The sequence below is a fragment of the Passer domesticus genome, chromosome Z (assembly GCF_036417665.1).
Source record: "Passer domesticus isolate bPasDom1 chromosome Z, bPasDom1.hap1, whole genome shotgun sequence".
NCBI lineage: Eukaryota > Metazoa > Chordata > Aves > Passeriformes > Passeridae > Passer > Passer domesticus.
Window position 1 is genome coordinate 2,966,465 of NC_087512.1, and position 5,551 is coordinate 2,972,015.

Consider the following 5,551-nt stretch of genomic DNA (forward strand, 5'->3'; position numbering starts at 1 on the left):
TCACCTTGGAAAATGTGAACAAAATTTTCTTGGCTGCCATCATGCAAAGGCAGATGAAATGTATTTCCAAAAAATAAGAAATTTTAATGTGATTGTTAATTCATACCAACTAGCTCAAAATAAGCCAATATTTGCAGCTTGTAATTTAAATAGAATCTTCTTGACTCTTCTGTAGTTGATAATTTGTTATTTGATAGAGAGGGAGGGGGATGGGCTACAGTGTTATACTATTTATATTTATCCCTAGGAGTGGCCTTTCCTAAAAAAATATCCACAATTCAGATGTGACCATTACCGGTCACAACTGGATCTCTCACTGAGTGGGGCCACATGCAGCCCTCAGGGACTGACTGTAAAAGGTGAAGCCATTTCTCCTGAAAGGCTGTGGGTCACACCCTCGTGGAGTCCATGCTGAAGGAAATAACCTCGATGCTCATGCCCTGCTTTACCTTTCAGAGATTCAGCCATGTCAAGAGAAGCTCAACATGACCTCTCAGTGTGCACTTGAGCCTTGAAAACCAACTCTGCCCTGGGCTGATCCCAGCGTGGGCAGCAGGGCAGGGGGGATCCTGCCCCTGTGCCCTGGGCTCAGGTGAGACCCCACCTGCAGAGCTGCCCCAGCCCTGGCTCCAGCAGCACAAGGACGTGGAGCTGCTGCAGCCAGTGCAGAGGAGGCACGGAGATGCTGCCAGGGCTGGAGCCCCTCTGCTCTGGAGCCAGGCTGGCACAGCTGGGGCTGCTCCCCTGCACAAGAGAAGGCTGCAGGGACACCTGAGAGCCCCTGCCAGGGCCTGCAGGGGCTCCAGGAGAGCTGCCCAGGCACTGGGGACAAGGCCTGCAGGGACAGCACACAGGCCATGGCTGCACTGCCAGAGGGCAGGCACACATTTTGGGATGTTGGGCAGGAATTGGTGGCTGGGAGGGTTGGCAGGCCCTGGCCCAGGGTGCCCAGAGCAGCTGTGGCTGCCCCTGGATCCCTGGCAGTGCCCAAGACTAGGCTGGATGGGGCTTGGAACAACCTGAAATAGTGGAAGTTGTCCCAGTCCAGACCATTCTGTGATTCCAAGGAGAGTCCCAGGCAGAAGCTCTGCTACTACAGGCAGTGTGTGCACACAACTCTCCCTTCCCTGAGTAATAATTGTAGTGAGAAGTGGTGGCTTTTTAGCTACGGCATAGGTCTTTTACCACCCCATTTCCCCTATATCCTGCAATGAACTAAATATGTTTTAGTTTGGAGTAGTAATTGCTCTTTACAACATCCTGAAAGCAAACCTTGAGGGTGTCAGAACTACAGGGTGGACTGAGAGCCTTGCTATAGCCTGGATGTGTTCATGGTGCTGCAAACATGTGACAAGGATCCTCCACCTGGTGTGCTGTCTGCCAGGGTGTCCTCCAGTGAAGGAGTATGGCTGGTTTTGCTTCCCTGAACAGTGAGAAACCACTTTGAAAGGCAGCTGGGAAGAAACTGCCTTCCCTGTCAATTAAATGAGTTTCTGGCCTGAATGAACGGGTCTGGTGTGGAAGAGTGGTGAACAGCACACTCAGTTGAGAGACTTCTATGAGCAGGAAGACACTCCCACACACACTCAGGGAGCCTGAACTCACCAGGGAAATGTGGGATGATCTTGTCCTCTTGCTGAGTTGAGCCTGTCTGGGTCAGCCTGCAGTGTGTTGGTAACTGGGGATGGCTCCTGGCCACGTCTGCCTAAAGCAAGAGATACAGGAGTCTGAAATGCTGGAGAGCCATGGAACTAGAGTGACAACAGGACAATAACATCACAGAATGGTTTGGATTGGATGAACCTTAAAGACCATCCAATTCTAAACCTCTCTGTCATGGGTAAGAACAACTTCTGCTAGCCCAGATCACTCCAAGCCCTGTCCAACCTGGCCTTAGACACATCCAGGGATGGGGCAGCCACAGCTGCTCTGGGCAACTTGTGGCAGGGCCTCACCACCCTCACAGGGAAGAATTTCTTCCCAACACCCCATCTAACCCTGCCCTCTGTGAAGTGGGAAGCCATTCCCCCTTGTCCTCCAGACACTTATAAACAGTCTCTCTCCATCTTTTTTTGTCAGGTCCCTGCAGGTACTGAAGGGCTCAGTTGGTCACTTTGAAGGTGCCTGTTCTCCAGACTGAACAATCTCAGTTCTCCAAGCCTTTCCCCACAGAAGGTGTGCTCCATCCCTCAGAGCATCTCCGTGCCTCCTCTGCACTGGCTGCAGCAGCTCCACGTCCTTGTGCTGCTGGAGCCAGGGCTGGGGCAGCTCTGCAGGTGGGGTCTCACCTGAGCCCAGGGCACAGGGGCAGGATCCCCCTGCCCTGCTGCCCACGCTGGGATCAGCCCAGGGCAGGGGGGCTCAGGCTGGGGCAGCTCCAGCTCTCACCCACAGCACCCCCAGCTCCCTCTGCCAGGGCTGCTCCCTCTGCCCATCCCCAGCCTGGGTTGATCCCAGGGCTGCCCTCATCCAGGTACAGTTCCTGCACTTGGCCTTGTCAAACCTCATGAGATTCCCCTGGGCCACTTCTCCAGCCTGTCCAGGTCCCTCTGGATGCCATCCCATCCTCCAGGCGTGTCAGCTGTACCTCTCAGCTTGGTGCCATCTGCAAATCCTCTGAGGGTGCCCTGGATCCCTCTGGCTGTGTCATTAATGAGGATATTCAATAACACTGGTGGCCAGATGGACCCCTGAGGGACCACCTGGGACCCCAAGCCATTGACCACAACCCTCTGGATGCAACCATCCTACAAGTTCCTAATCCATCTAATAGTTCTTCTATCTCAATTAAGGGAGAAAGATGTGGGGTATGGAGCCAAAGGCCTTATGGGAGATCAGAAAATAAAATGTAAATGTATTTATAGGGCAACACACCAACAACTTGTCTAGATGCAAAAAACCCTTGAGAAGCACCCAGGGCCCATGGGATAAAGGACCCAGTTGCTGGGACCACTGTGATGGTCTGGCAGCTCCATCCCCAGGTGGTGAACAGAAAGTAGTTCCTGTCTGTTGTGCCTTCAAAGGACCCCTCAGAGTCATCACAAACACCTTGGTGCCTTTCTGTGTGTACAACACACCCAGCCTGCACTCAGAGGATTGCTGGCCCAAATTCTCACCACTCATATTTCAGCACAATGAAAGAGACATATGCTTGTGTTAGTTTGTTTGCGTAGATGGTCCAGAAGAGTCACCTTTTCAAGACATCTAAAAAGTCTTTAAAAGGCTTTTTTTTTTTTTATTTTGCTGTCAAAAGCTGATGACTTTTGGAAACCACAGTTTTAATGGAAGAAGTGTCATCTTTGCTAATATCTTCAACTAAAGATATAAGTTGGAACAAGCTGTTCCATGAGCAGCAGAATTAACAAAACCATGTTTCTTGTGGATGTGTGTCTCAGGTTTGAACTTTCTGGTTGAACTAGGGTGCCAATTTGAGATTTTCCCATAGCTGTGATATGAATAATGTCTCCACCCAACACAGATTCTCCACATTTTGATAAAGGATAACTGGAGCCTCTCTTGTTCTGTCTGGTGCAACTAATCAAGTCCCTGTCTTCCCCCAGGCAGTAAATTTTCATGAAACATGTACAATTCTAACAAATTTTGTTGAAACAGGTTCAAAAGTTGTCAGGGGGACACAAAGAGATGAGATGATACACACATAAATTGGATATGTAAGTCCTTGTTTTCTTTGGAAAGCAGGGCAGAAACATTCTCCACAGGCAGCTTTTAATTCAGAAAAATGGCTATTTATGGAAATCTTTACAGTCTTTTCTATCTTAGAAAGGGATAAGATAGAAAGGGATGCAACTTGGCTTCTCTCCTCTGAATTATTTATGACATATAGAAAAAGCAGCATATAGAGGTAACCTATGAGGGTTTTTCAGCATTATCCTTCTTCCTCTTACAAGTTTTCTAAATTCTTATTGTGCATCCTTTTGACAAACAGAACCTCAACAATAGGCTTTCACATTTTCAATTCTAGTATTTCTCTGCTTGTCCCTGCTGAGACTTTCAGTGAATAATCTTTGAGTTGTTTTTTAAAGATCATGTGAATAAATTCAAGTGCCAGTATTTAAATTTTAAGACAGGTTTTCTGAAGACCAAAGGTTAAGCACTGGTGTTGTATAAACACTCAACAAAAGTTCTCCTTTCAGATACTTTACTTTTTCTTATTTTATATTTTAGTTGACTTTCTGTCATCAGACAGTGCTTTAGACTAGACATAATAAAAATAAAAAATAATATATTTTTTAAAATCCATAATTTTTATATCTTTGTATAAGAAAGAAACATCAATGATGCAAGCTCATTTTCTCACTCACATGTCCTCTTTCTTACCTGAAGGAATGGTGAAAACTTTACATGTCCAGTCCCTGGCAGTGCCCAAGGCCAGGCTGGATGGGGCTTGGAGCACCCTGGGATAGTGGAAGGTGTCCCTGCCTATGGCAGGGTGTGGGATGGGGTGATCTTTAATGTCCCCTCCATCCCAAACCATCCTGTGATTGTATAATAAAACTTTGAATATATCATCTCAAGACAATGTCCCACTCAAAGCCTAGTTAGATTTATTTTTCTCTTCTTGTCTTTCTTCATTAATTCAAGACTAAGAAGTGATAAAAACATCAGTGTTTTTACTCCAAACACTCCTCCTAGGAGCTGGACCTCAAAGCTCTGTGTGTCCTGGACTGCAAAGCCCACTCTGTATAATTTCCACTCTTGATTTTCAGAGAGGGTTTTTTTTTTTAAAAAGTCCTTGTTGTGGCCAGTACCAGTGACAAGGGAAATATTTATAGTGCTGAAATCAAAGGGGCACAAGGCAGTGCTAACAGCACTCCATCACTTCCTTTTTCAAGGGAGGGACGTAGCTGCAGACCCAAAGATCACTCATCGTGATAGGAATATTTATCTCTTGGAAAGCCTTTGTGTTACAACTGCAGGGCAGGGAAATGAGCACTGGGCTTTTTGCATGATTCACAGTTTTTCATTATCCAGTTTGAACATTGCTGGTTCAATCAGCACAGTTTTTTTGATGGAGACAGAGGTGCACAGGACTATTCCTCAGGCTTCTTCTAATGCTGTCTGTGCACTCGACCTTTCATTAACTTCCTATTTTATTTCTTTTCACACACTGCCTGTTTTTGTGGTCCATGATTGATTTTACACAACAATTCTGTGGGGCAGCTCACAGCAGCAGGGAGAACTGTAGGTACCCACAGCTCTGTTACTTCACTCTATGTCCTCAATGGCTTCAGGCTCTGAATCTAAAATCAGAAGATCAGGTTCATCTATCCCTAAACTCCTCTAAATCTGGATGAGTGCTTGTCTCAGGCCACTCACGTCAGGAGACAGACAAAGGCAGGGCAGGAGAGCTGGACACAAGTTGGGGTGGAAAAGCTCTGGGAAATGTGGGAGATGCAAGCAGGAACTACAATGTGGATTGTCACCTGAGACTGAAATGCTCAAAAGTACACAATCTGCAGGGCCACATCAGCTTTTACTTGTTGACTCTTATTTTTCTCCTGCCCTCCTGCAGCAATAACCTGCCTCGGGG